At 48.7% G+C, this 14,125-nt stretch overlaps 1 protein-coding gene across 20 annotated transcripts in view; it reads right to left on the bottom strand.

The window, feature by feature from the left end:
- Positions 1 to 14,125, bottom strand: part of KCNMA1 (potassium calcium-activated channel subfamily M alpha 1) — a 718,693-nt gene that overhangs the window by 486,412 nt on the left and 218,156 nt on the right. The gene's annotated exons all lie outside the window — the stretch shown is intronic.

Genomic DNA, 14,125 nt, shown 5'->3' with positions numbered 1-14,125 from the left:
GTGAGCCCTGACCCTCAGCAAAAGGAGCCTGGGCTTGAGGACATGGGAAGCTACTGAAGGTCCCTGAGCCATGGGGAAACCAAAGCAAAGCTGGCTTTAAGGATGCAAATGGCATGCAAGGTGGACCAAAGGAAGGGGATGGGGCAAATGAGGAGAGTGACACAGCAATTGCTGTAAGTGGAGGAGGGAGGATGTCACAGGGCCTCAACCAGGACAATGGAGGCAGTAGCTTTGGGGGATAAGTCGCCAAGGACTCTGCTCTTGCCAGGGTACAGGATGTCTGTATCAGTCTCCCACCAAAGCAAGCATTCAGATCAGAAACGAGTTCCAGGGAGCACTCACAGGGTGATTTCTTGCCCACCCAGTATGGCACCCGAGCTCCTTGCAGCACTGGTTTCTAAAGAAGGTGAGACATGAAGGTCCCTCAAGCAGTGCATGGGAATGGAAGTAAAAGCCTTTTGCAGTTGTGCATGGCTAGCTACTGAAGACAACATTCCACGTTGACAAAGGATCCCAGCCACCCTAAACATGAAAGATTGCCTGGTACATGCAACTGCAGTCCCGTAGGTCATACCACCTTATCCATCACAATCCCAGAATCCCAGCCCCACCCAGCCTGGGCCTCCCAGCTAATTCAGCTCTCTTCACCAATCCCCATTAAGCCGGATGGGGAGCATGAAAGTGAGTTATAGCCCAAGAACATGATTGATCAGCCTTCTTCCGAGTTTTACCAATTGTCTGAAATCCTCTATCCATTCTCAGTTTTGCATAAATTCCCAGAGAAGGTTCTTCTGTCTGGCATCAGAATGAGAGATGCTGAGGTACAGGCACAATAGGAAGACTCATAAAACTGATAAAGACAACTTGGCTTTGACAAAAGCTAGAGTTTTCCTTATTATTTATCTATCCTATCTGAAGCCTTGGAATCCCATTTTCATCTTGATGGAGGCAATAAAGTCTTTGCCAACTTTTATGTCTCCCAGGATAAAGCCGAGGACTCTACCCTTGCTCCCATCCAGCCACTCTTGCAGACTTTTCAGTTCAAGTCAGGGCAGAAAGTGCTCTTGGTCAGAGGCAAAAATGTATTCGTCTTTGTAAGCACAACCATTAAGATGTGAGCATGAATACCTGAGAGAGAAAACATTAAGGGAGAAAACAGGAAGAAATAGGAGGTAAGGCTTCTGAAAGCTAGAGAGGGAATGATGACGCATGAGCCCCCACCGGAAGCATTTCATAGAGTGTTGAGAGCAGGGCGGGGGGGGGGGGGCATCCACAAAGATGGGGAGGGTAGGACCTGAGAGTGCGCTGAGGGCAAAGCTTTGTAGTGGGAAAGGTGGTGACCAGCACGTGTTCTGTGCCTAAGAGTTTTGAGAGTGAACCTCACGAATGGGAAAAAGGTGCTTGCATTTCTGTCTGCAGAATCACTATGGACCTGAAATCTACCCACTCTGCTTCTCCAAACACGAAAGCAAGTCTCCAGATGGAAAAAACTGAAATCAGGCTACAATATGAATTATAATAATAAAAAAAAAAAAACAGAGAGAAGAGAAAGAAAAGAAAAAGAAGGCTCAGGCGGGAAGCTGACAACCTTCTGCTCCTCTGGGGATTTAACCTATAAAGCTGGGGTACCAAACGCTAGACAGTCAGGAAATGTGGGTTCTTGTCCATATACTGCTTGGGACCAACTCTGTGACCCTGAACAAGCCTTACGTTAATCACACATAAAGTGAACTTTAGGGAAAATGATCTAGAACAGAGACATCTAAGGCATAACAGGGCAGAAATCACCTTAGGACTGCCCCCATTCAAGTCACTGCTCCTGATGGGAATCTCTAATCAATCACAGAATTCTGGAGAGCAGAGCCCCAGAAAGTTAGTCTTTCCTGCTGAGCCTTGAATCTTCAGCAAAGCGTTCTTGGAACTGCCACCAATTAATCAGAGTGGGCCCAGGAGATGACATGTTCACCAATCCCTGGACCAGATCTCTTCTAATCCTTGAACACCAAAGCCACAAAATGCTACACATCACGCGTATTCTCATTACAAATACCCTTAACTAAGTTCTACTTCTCTCTCTCCTTGGCTTTCTCCCAAGTCTTAGCAGCCAAGGCTATGAAAAAAAAACACCAGCTTTTAAGGCCCTCACTCCATGTCTGAAGCTCTGAAAAGCGACCTTGAGCATTTTCCTTGAGCCTCTTTACCTTAGGTTCCCTCAATTCTGCTAAAAATCACACCACCACCACCCCCCACCCTGGGCCCGATGTCCCCTGTACCCTCTTAAGGAGTTCATCAAGGTAGAGAATTCCATTTCTTTCCCTATGCTTTGAGATCATGGAATAGAAGACAGCCTAGGGAAGTTCAAAGACATTTAATTATTACTGTGGGTTCTTTTGAAAATTATTAAAAAGTCTGAAATTAGAAATTCAGATTTCCTCCAGATTCCTAAGAACAAACAGCTCGATTATAAATGGCTTAATATGTCTGTTTAATGTACACAAAATTATCTTTCAGGAAAGCAGGTTGTTTTTCATGTCATTGTGCATCTTAAAAAATATACCACCTATGGCAAAAAAGAGAGGGATTCAAGGTCTGACAAAATCTACCGCAGAAATAATTAGCACCAGAGGCTGTGTCTGAAAGAGAGTTAAATGAAAGAGAATCTAGTTTCTTATTTATTTCTGGTCTCTCTATCTGGATCTCTCTATCACACCCCAGGGAAGAAGAATTGTATCTTTGAGAGCTGGAAGGATGACTTGAGTAGTTGCCTCCACAAGGTCTGTCTGCTGGAGATGACCCTGAGCCCCCAGTAAGGCAACTCCCTCTGGGCCAGGGTGCTATGAAACCTGCATTAGCACTGAAACTTTCTGGGGAAACAACCAGATAAACCCACTGGTTTGCAAAGTGGGCACAGGCCACAGGAACAGTGACGTTTTGTAATGCAGCATCCAGGAAACCGCTCGGTCCTTACTGTGAAGGATTATTCGGACCGCCTTTGCTTAAATCCTATTCATTAAATCAGGAGCACTTGAAAGAGTCGATTGAGGTTTTGTTTAGAAGTTCATCGAAGTTTACCTAAAATGAAGCTCCATTTGGGGAACCTCCACGGCACCAAACCCACCAATCACCCACAGTGCTCGCACCCTTGCTGTGAATGTGGGGTCAGCCTGGTGGCTCCTGCCAGCCTCCAGGGTACACCACCACCTTGCTCCAGAGATTAAAAAAAAAAAAAAGACTTTCATGACAATTATGCTTCCCCACTGTTCCACCTCTCCTGGGTGCCTCTTCCACTCACTATTTCCTATAAATGTGCCTCTTATGAAACGTTTACAGGTACTGCTTCTACCTCCAGAAGAGGAATGGACTTCCAGGAACATGGTGACATGCTTCAACAGCAGTTCTATTACAGCAAAGGACAGAGGCTGTATCTCATCCAAGGTCTCCCCAAACAGAGGCTGCTCGGCTGGAAGGAAGGCTTCTCTTAAAGTCTGTGTTGGTGCTCGTGTGGTTACCAAGTCGGAACTCGACCCCCTTGGAGGTTTCCGACTGCTTAAAGATAACTCAAGGGAGATCCGAGATGGAGATAGTTTCAAAGAAGCCCACTTCCCCTGGAAGAACCTGGCCTTTGGGAGGTGACCCACCCCTCCCCCAAGGCATCCTTCCTCCTGCCTGACCCCACAGTCACATGTCCTGCTCCCTCTGCGAGCTGTTTCCCTTCCTGCATAAGGAGATCTGCCTGGAAAGGAGTCGGGAGGGAAAGAATCATAGGTGAGTGTGAGGCAGAGGCCCTATCACACAGGGAGACTTGTAGAGTTTATTTTAAATGAAACACGAAGCCAAGGGGAGGGCCACGCAGGGACGCCCCTGGACTATTTCCTGCTTCTCTTCACTTGCTCCAGCAGATGGGAGAAAGACAACTCTCCTTTATCCTTTGACCAACTCAACTCTCCCAGTGTCTAGCACGTTGTCAAGAGCACAACAGGTTGGAGGTGAACCCTCGCTGCCTTTACAGGTGGAAGGACGGGAGAGGGATGAGAAAACGCAAAAACACTTGGGGCCTTAAGGGGACAAACTATCGCTACCCTCTTGTCTCAGTCATAGAGACGCCAAGACCTTGAAGGGGAATGGACTTGCCCAAGGTCACCAGGAAGGTTACAGCAGAGCCAGGATAAGAACCCACTTAGTTTGCTGCTGGCCACAGTTCCTCAGATGAAAGGAAGTGACTGTCACCTCTATTCTTATTTCCCAAATTGATCTTGAACGCTGTCACTAATCCCCAAAGCCCAGAGAGATACACCACATGACCCAAGGCGAGCAAAATGCTTTCCTTTTTCCTGATGATCAACGCTTTCCTCCTGGACAGGTCAAAGGTCCAAGAGCCCAGGGTGCCCACCTTGTGGCTTGGAGGGAGATATATAGCCGCCTCATGGCAGCTTCCCCAGGAGCCCATGCACATGCCTGAAGACAACCCCCTTCCCTTGCAGGAAGTTCTTTCCCACCCCTGGGGCACGATCCCAGGGAGAAGGCTGCGTGAGTGCCCCGCTGATCCAATTAGCTCCAGATAGATCTAGCCTGACATACAAGGAGAAGGGTCTGGAGCCCTCTCAGTGGGATTCCAAAGCCCACGCCTTCCTGTGCAAGTCAGGGCCCTCGCAGGCGCGAGTGGCGGCCAGGCAGCCAGCAGACTGCCCTCTGAAATGCCACTCTTCGGCAATTCGGCCTCCATTTCAAGCTATTTTTAATGTCAGCGAAGCCAGAATTTAAGAGAAGGTAGTGTGGAAACAGGGTCTTTGCTTCTTCTCCCCTTTTCTGTAAGCTGCTCCCTATCTCCCTTAGGACAGTCACTTCACCAAGAGCCGCCAAAAGAAAAGGAAAAAAAAAAACGGCTAATAAAGAAAAACGGGGAAAAGATCAAAAAGATCAAAATTCAGCCTCTTTGCTGAGGCAGGCTGGGAACAGATCTTGGAAGGTGTGGGTTTCTCTACCCTTCAGAGCAATCTGTTGGAATTCTCCACAGGTACAAGAAACCAGTAGGACCAGTGCATTCACCTTCTGGATTCACCAGCATCCAACAAACAAGGAAAGTCCAGAGGTGTGCTTGCTCAGGGTGGAGGCACCTAGTGCTGCAGGTAAACCCCACCCACCCACTCCCCAGGAGAAGACCTATGTCCCAGCAGGCTGGGGAACTGGGAACTCAGCTTCCACGCAGTCAGGCCCCCGGCTTCCCAGCGTTGTCATGATCTTCTGCATCCGTACCACGCCAATTGTATGAACTAAAATTAACTGGATGAGCAAAACCATGGCCCTGCTGCTTAAAAGGCCTGCATGCATTTAATGGAGTTTTCGAGTGCCCTGATTCCTTAAGAAAGATGACAGACAAGCAAATGTCCTGCCCTAGTTCCCTCACTACTCAAATGCTAGAGAACATTTTTTTGCAATAAAATTTTTAGGGCAAATGGTGGATTTCTGTTGTTGTCATTCCCCTGAAGTATTTTTTTTTTTTCTGGAAAAGGCCTCATTCTAGACCCATACCCTAAAAATGGGGCTTCTAGTGCACCAAATCGGGATGTTTGGGGCCTTGCAGGCACGAGTCAGTCTGCCTCCTCCTAAACATAGCCTAGTAAACTAAACTTGGAAGCATCAGCTTGTGTGTGGTCCCGAGTGTGACTTTCCGAGCACGTGCCCCCAGCAACGACAACGGCTGGCGACTTTGTCATCCGCGTCATCCCTATTTTTGAGTCTCCCTGCTAAACAAACTTCCGCAGCTGAAATGGAGGCTCCAAGGAGAGTTTCAGCCCACCAGGGTATTTTTCTGGCAAATAGAGGCTGCTAAACCATTGGCACTCTCCGAAGGCCCTGGGGGAAAAGCCAAGTGAGAAAACTCTCCCAGCTCAAGATGGTGGGCATTCCATTTCCTACAAAGCCTCCAGGGGGTGCCAGCTTTTACTGATGGGAAAGGAGAAGTTCATTTAACATTAGTCATAGAAACACATTTGCTCAGGCCCCTTGGGCCCAGCAGCAGAAAAACACAGGATGTGTGATCGGGACTAGAAAAGTCAGGCTCCCAGGCCTGTCCAAGGACCGATGGAGAGGCCATGGGCTCTGATTTATGACCAAAGTCCTTCAGAAATCTTGCCTCCCAGAGCACTGTAGCAAAACTCAGGCATAACATTTGCACTTTCAACATTTTGAATGATTTCACTTTGCAGATTTTGCTAGAAGAACTAACATGTGTCCAGTGCCTTAAATAACATCTGACACCTGGTAGATCTTCCAGGAATGTTCAAAAGAATGAATGAATGAATAGCTCAAAGGAGACGCCTTGCATGTACAGCAGAATCTGTGTCCTCTTCTGGTGACAGCACAGTCTCCTGAATCCTTCCAACAGATTTGTGGTTGCTGCCCGCCAAAATGAATGTTAAAGACACCTCCCCATGGACTGGAGATGACGTGTTCTCTGAAACCAGCTCTGTGTCTGTCAGCCCCCTCCCCACACCCCGCCCCATCCAGGAAGGATGACATGGGGACCACAGTAATAAGAAAACTTGACCCTTGACACAAGCACCTACAATGTATGGCTCCCAGAGTGAGCCCACTTTGCCCTCCAGCCCCTGGGCAGCTCCAGGAGGCTACATGAAGTGAGAATTTCCTAGCTGACTTGACATTGGTGAGTCAGGGGGGCATGAGGCAGCCTCAGAAATGACAGGGCCTGAATTGTGTGCGTGGAGCAAACCTCATGAGCTGCCTGGAGGCAAACCAGGGCCTGCCTGGGACACTCAGAACCCTTTCAAATCGCCATGCCCAGAGCTGGCTCGGCTCTCTGAGAGGACATCTGAGTGTGGTGAAGTCCAAGGGCTGCTCCACCCCTATTGCAGGAAACGATTTATTCTCCACTCCCTCCACACCAGCACATTTCCTCCATGACATGTCTCTGGGCTCACACAACAATGACAAAGTAATAACAGCTAATGCTTAGCAAGCATTCACCATCTAAGAGCCACTATTCCCAACATTGTATACACATTGATGAATCACATTTTACAACGTGAAGAGCAAGGACTATTACTATGCCCACTGGACAGATGAGGAAACTGAGGCACCAGAATGGAAAGAACTTGCCCAGGGTAAAAGACCGAGAGAGGGCCAAGCTGGACTCAGCAGAAGGGCTTCAGGGACTGCACCCCTAACAGGCTCGAGACCATGCACAACAGCCCTCAGCATGCTTTCCTGGGGATGCACATCCCAGGGAGAGAGGAAGAGTAGGAGCTGGAGAAGCCGGGGATGCTGAGCACTCTACCTATCCTCCTGGTTGGTTCCAACCAAAATGAGAAAAAGACACAAGGAGCCAGATGGAGATCAAGGGAGTAGGAGCCTTGCGTCAGAGAACGCTAGCTCAGCAGAGGGGCAGGGCTCCTGTCTCCCAGCCCAGACCCAGAAGCTGAAACAGAAAGAATAGAAGCAAGAGCAACTGGTGAGGGAGAGCCCTGTAGTGACCTACCTCACTGATCAGGTGTCCACTGGGTGCTACATTCAGTTCCATGTGCCAGGGAACACCAACAAAGGTATGTGGGTGGGGCAGAAAGGTGACCAGATATAGAGGAATGAATGAAGAGCAGATAAGGTGGGAGGACAACACAGGCACCTCTCCCCCCAGAAGCCCCAGAGGAGAGAGGCCGTGGGCATAAGCACTTGCCACCAGAGCCCAGAGGCTGCCCCTGGGAGTCAGAGACAAACAGCCAGGACGAAGCAGGCTGCTCCTGGGCCAGGATGCTTTTCCTCTCCCCAGAGCTGTCCGAGGATTTGTTTCTGAAACCTCCTTCATTTTCACAGGGGAGGCCAGGGGCGCCAACACACCAGCTAGTAAAATTAACAGCTGCTTTACAGAATGTGCTGGAGAGGCTGGCCCACGGAGCACGTGGCCTGCAGACCGGCAGTGCACACAAGCGGCCGGTGTGGCCGAGGCGCAGAGCCTGCAGGCCCAAACCAGGCATGTCCTCCGGGGTGGGGACTGGACTCTGGGCTGCTAGGCAGGGCCCGGGGTGGGCTGACCTTCAGGGGATGGACGCAGGCAGGTGGAGATGCAGGGAGCACCCCCTGCTACAGGATCCCCGGCACACTCCATTGACTTTGGGGAGGGGAAATCCGTTAACCAAGCCAGCTGGGAACCTGCTGTCACACTTGGCTCTGGCCTTTGTCTCCCCACCTCTACCCTCATCACTTGGTTGAGGTTGTGGGAATAAACGTCTGCCCAAGGGGCTAGATGGTACCTGTGGCCCATTAGCTCGTGCTACGGGGAACCACGAGGCAAGTCTCGTGGGTGGCTTAGAAATACTGACAGTCACGGAGCAGAGGGGAACTTAATGATCTAGTTCAGGGGCTGGCAAACATTTTCTGTACAGGGCCAGACAGTAACTATTTTAGGCTGGCGGGTATCTTGGACTCTGTGGATACTACTCAATTCTGCATTGCAGTGCAGTACAAAAGCAGCCATCGACAATATGTAAATGAGTGAGCATGGCTGTGTCCCAATAAAGCCTTGTTTATGAACACTAAAATTTGAATTTCATATAACTCCACATGTCACAAGATATTCTTCTTTTGATTTTTTTTAAAACACCATTAAAAATGTAAAAACCCTCCTTAGCTTGTGAGCAAAACAGGCAGGGAGCTAGATCGGGACCCTGGGTGACAATTTGCCGATCCCCAGACTACTTCCACATTTCCCAAGGCGTGTTCTTTGTGACGCCTACAGGTGCTTCATGAGGAAAGGGTTCCATGGTGACACAGGAATGGGAAACCCTGGGCAAAGCAAAGTCTTTCTGCCTTTTTACTGCGGGACTTCTTCGAGCCTGACACACTGATACGCGTTGACAAATCTCAAAAAAAAAAGGAGAGAAATGAAGTCTGTCCAAGTTCCAGGAAACCATTTTTATCCTAGAGCAGCTCCCAGATCTAGTTTTCTGTAGAACCCAATTAAAGCAGTGAGGAAAAAGTCTAACCAACTGGCAGCAACGGCACCAAATGTGATCCTGCCCATCTTGGAATGTCTCCAGTGACAGGCAGCTCAGCACCTAGCATGAGCACCTGCTGGATTCAGCAACTTCTCCGACTCAGTTTTCCCATCCCCTACCAACGGTGCCAGGTCACAAATAAGGAATCTATGGCAATCTAGTGTGCCCTTCAACAGGTGAGGACAAACCTCTCCTGTTCAATGATATAAAGAAAGCACACCTTTCTGGACTTATTGATTCATATCCAGAATATAAACTCTTTGCACGGGATAAAATGAAGAGCCATTATTAAGTCCTGGAGAGGGATTGCCATGCATTTCCTTTCAAAGAAGCCTCCCTCAGGGGAGTTTAAAAAAAAAAAAAAAAAAAAACCTCAAACAAAATCTTGACTTACTCCCAAGTGCACAGACAGCAGGATCTACCTATCTACTGTAAGAACAGTCTTCCTAAGAATGTAGGCCCATGACACCTCTGGTCTTTCCGCTACATAGGTCATTTGTAGGTGATATAAAAATTTTAGGTAGATATGCCTAAAAGATAATAAAAAAAAGGGAGCAGGCATGAATGAGAAGAGAGAGGAGATGGAAACGTGAGCTATGCGTGAATTTGCCACCAGGCAGCCCTGGAAATGAAAAGTAGAGGATGCTGATGAGAAATGTCAGCAGCACCATGAGTCACCTAAAGGGGGAAATGAAAGCAATAAATGTCACATATTTGATTAAGCGCATGCCCACGTGCCCCTCCAATTTTGTTCAACTGGTCCGATCTCATGCACAGATGACGCAACAGAGAACACATCTAACTCTATTAAACCAATAGGATTATTGCTATCTGAAAGGCGTTTTTGATACATATTTTCTTTGGAGCCCTAGGAGATAAAGATAGAATGGCCCAGCCTGTGTATATAATGTGAATGTAAAATGCCACACATGCGATGAATGTAGGATGATAAAGGGAAAGACTGGTGGTTTTCTTTCTCCTTCTTCGACAAATCATCCCGATGACGGTAAAGCAGGTAGCATATCTTCTCGGTTCATGGATTAGATTTAGATGTTTCCTGGAGCAATATTCAAACAGAGTGGCATGGGAATATGGGGGAAATAACCGAACAGAGAGCAGTTCTAAGAGTTCTATCTTTGCTTAAGGAGCTGATCATTGTATGGACAAAACGTGTCTTTGAAGAGAAGCGCAAAGCACTGAATGTGTAAAGGAACTGGGGTGCGGTCGGAGCCCCGTAGAGCCTGCTTCCACCTTGAGGTGAGGCCTGGCTTGGCCATGAGACACAGTTTTTCCTTAGGGAGATAGCTGCTCTGAGGTCAATGTAGGAATTAATATGAACTTTCAGAAACAAGATGCTTATAACAAAGATGCGGTGAGTAGTGTACGTGCGTGCCTATGTTTAGCCATGTGTGTTTCTATGTGTCTAGAACTGTCCTCATTACAAATGGGTTCTCTGGTACTATCCCTCTTGTGCTTTCTTACCTTAGAAAATTCCTTCCTAAGGAAGTTCTTCCAGTTTCTGCCTTTTGCTTTCTTTATTTATTAAATAGGGAACTGAATAGACCACGGATCAGCAACCTATGGCCATGAAGAACAGTCTGGCCCGCCACCTGTTTTTGTCAAGCTTTACCGGCACACAGTCACACCTGAATATTGGCTGTGGCTGCTTTCAAGTTACGATGGTAGAGTTGAGTCACTGCGACAGAGTCCCTGTGGTCTGCAAAGCCTACAACCTTTACTATCTGGCCCTTTACAAAATCCCTAACCAACCCTGAACTAGACCATCGCGCTTCCTGATTGTGGCTTATGATTCTGTAAAGTACAACCAAACAATACAAAAGCCTATTGCTTTTGTAGGGCTTCCTGCCCTCTTTGTTTATCTACACTGCCTTATTCTTAGAAAGATTTAATTAGCTCACAAAACACCAATGGAGCATATATCCACATACAACGTAAAGTTTGAGGAGGAGAGTGAGGAAATAGGGACAAAGAGAAAGTGAGCCAAGAGACACAGAGACGGCGTCAGGGGGGTGTTGAAGGTGTAGAATGCAAATCCTGAGATGCTGTGTGTTTTCCGTGGGCCACGAACTTGGCTCGCAGGAGCCACTATGAGAGGAGGGCCATGATCTCCTTCCCAACGTAAAGTGTTCCCTGAAGGTCCACCAGGAAGACCACAGCAATCCCTGCCGGAGATAACTACTCATCTCCTGAGTCTGCGCATTAAAGGGATGACATGAGATATAGCCACCGAAGCCCCAGCAACCCCCAAACAGGTGGGAGGTACCTCCATGGCATTTACTGCTACACTGAACCGTGGCATGTGCCAACTCCACGTCCCAAAGTGGACTTTACACCAATTCTCCCAGAATATTCCCAAATTTTAAATAAGCACGTACCCCCTTTAATAATCAGAAAATAATAAAGATATTTAATTTTAAAAGATAAATAAAGGATGCAGCCACTCTGGACCACCTGGCGGTCATTTTGATGCAGAACCTCTCAGCCATGCGCTCCAGGAGGAGACCCTGTCCAGTCTTGCTCCCGTCCTGAAGGTAAGCCTGAGTGCCACAGCGGAGACAAGGCAGGCTATTCCGAGAGCCGATGCCAAGGCTCCAGGTGTGAACTATAAAAAGCTACTGGTGAATGGTGACTGTCATTTCTCCTTTTTCACACTGAGCTCTACAAATTTATATCTAGTTTATCAATATAAATAGTTTACACCCTGCATGTCTGTTGCTCGTGGCTTTATGCCCAGGGCCTAGAATAGTGCCTGGTGCAGATGAGAAATAAGTACTCAGTGAATGAATGATGTGCTCGCCTGAGAGATCCCAGACAGCAGGTGTGTCTACAGATGTGCTGGGGCGGTCTTGGTGAATTCTCCACAACCTGGGCCTCACCCACAATGCCTAGCTTTGAGACTCTCACCTGTGACAATGAGACAGGTAAGAAAGCGGCTGAGGTGTGAAGGCCAAGCTCCTGAGCCATGTGTAAAAAAACAACCATATTAAAAACTGAACAGGGGAACTCTGAACAGCTGGATGTCTAGTCGTGCTTAGTCCCCCTGTTGCAAGGATAAACATTTGGACAGCTCAAGACAAACACAGCTCTGGGTTCTCAACAGACAGAGCTGCATTCTCGTGCGCACTGAGACTGCCATGTGGAATCTGCTCCTTCCTCGGAGCAAAGTTCTGCCTTCTCCTAAAGGAGAGGCCTGTCCTGAAGCACTGCCCGGGACTCCCTGATGCCTGCTCTCTGCACAGCAGGACCTGCTCGGCTCTGAGTGAGCCAGAGCAACCCGGGCAGGATTTTCTCCAAGGAGACCTTCAGAGAGCAGCTGGCATCACGGGGAGGCTGACGCGGACTGTGCTCGTCCATGCAAATGTTAAAGAGAATCAGGCCAAACAGCCTCAGGACCTAATTGGCTCAGACAGGAATGTCAAAGTGTCACAGCCAAAGCGACAGCTGACAAGGGCTTAGAAAAAGAAGAGGAATTATCTTCGACTGGGAAGTAATGACACAGAAAGAGCACTGGACAGGGAGTCCGGAGGCGCACACGTAAGGGCCCAGTTGTGTCACCTGAGGCTACATATTCTTCAGCAAGGCACTGCCCCTCCCAAGCCTTGGGCTCCTCAACTCTAAGATGGAGAGGAATCCATCGATAAGACTGGCTTGCTCACTTCCTTGTCGTGGACCCCTCAACCCAACAGCAAAACGAGAGATGTGGATCAAACACAACACGGTCCTTGCCCTTCAACCTGGTCATAACGGATGCGGCTCACACAGTGCCCGGCTCACAAGAGGCTGGGGGTAACGTTCCTGTGAGCAGCAGTATCAAGATGACCACCGGTGCACTTGGCCTGTGAGCTCTGCTTCCCCCACACCACCCACATCCACCCCCCTGCCTGCACCACTTGGTGCTCGCTCAGGCCTTGCTGCAGCGGGTGCACACTACGTGCCTCACCTCTGCTCTACAACCACCCTCCGCTCACTCTGGGATGATCCCCTCTCCTCAATGGACCTTCATGATGCTTGCTCACAGTTCAAAGCTCAACTCAAATGCCTTCTGTTTTATGGTTTATGATTTAGGTATTCTTCTCAGCTTCTGGCCCACTAAGCGGTCCCTTTCTTGTTTTCAAGCTTTTATCTTTGTTATCTTCTCTGCCACCGAGCGTGGGTTCAGTTCATCTTGAAATGGAGTTTGAGCTCAAAGGCTCTCCTCCCTATGAAGCGCCATGAAGGCTTTCTTGATGGTTCCTATGTCCCCGCGCTCAGAGCCCCCTATACACGCCCATACAATGCTTGTAGCCCTAGCATTTCTCCTCCAGACATTCCTTCAAGAACTTCCATCCATGGTGCAATGGAATGAGATCATTCCTTGTTTTCCAAAGAGTTGGAAAAAACGCCTAGCCAAGTCATCCTCGGTAAGTCTTGGCAGAGGCTGATGAAGAGGATCTGAGCTGCCTACTGTGGCCACGTGGAAGTGACAGGTATCACATTCGTGCAACCAAACAGTGGGCTGTGCTTCATCTACCATCACTACCACAGGTAGAGAAGGCACTGCTTGCATTTCTTCTCACATGAATGGCCAGACCCAGAATTCACCTCCGCAAGCTCCCCACACAGAATCCACTCATACACAAGCACAAAAGAGCAATGGAGCCTTTACTGAAGACCCTGCAGGGAGGCGAGGATGGTGGTAACTTGGCACAGCCTGCGGCAAGCCACCTTCAATTCCTCAGACGCTCCACACCGCCCTGTCTCTCCTGGGTCCTCCCCATCCAGGTTGTCTTCCTCCAGGCAGCAGCAGGCCTCACCAGTTCCTCTGGCCTCCTCTCCAAAACCACAGCTTTAGATTTCTCCCTTTCCTATGTTGCCAGCAGTTAACATCAGCCACAGTTTCACATCCAGACTCTCCAGAAGGCTCAGCTCCCCAAGCTCCCTGGGTTAATAGAACCTCATACTCCTTGACGGCTATTTGGCCGTCACCTTTGTGACATGAGCATGGCATTCAGCGTCTCATTCCTTCCCTCAAGCAGCCTGTGAGATATTCATTCCAAACATAATGTAGAGTTCTCCCCAAGAAGGATTCTGATGGTGGAACTTTCACCACCTCCCTA

Source organism: Vulpes lagopus, chromosome 3, assembly GCF_018345385.1.
Source record: "Vulpes lagopus strain Blue_001 chromosome 3, ASM1834538v1, whole genome shotgun sequence".
Classification (NCBI taxonomy): Eukaryota; Metazoa; Chordata; class Mammalia; order Carnivora; family Canidae; genus Vulpes; species Vulpes lagopus.
Note: the sequence above shows the minus strand (reverse complement) of the source record. Positions and strands in the feature narration are given on the sequence as shown.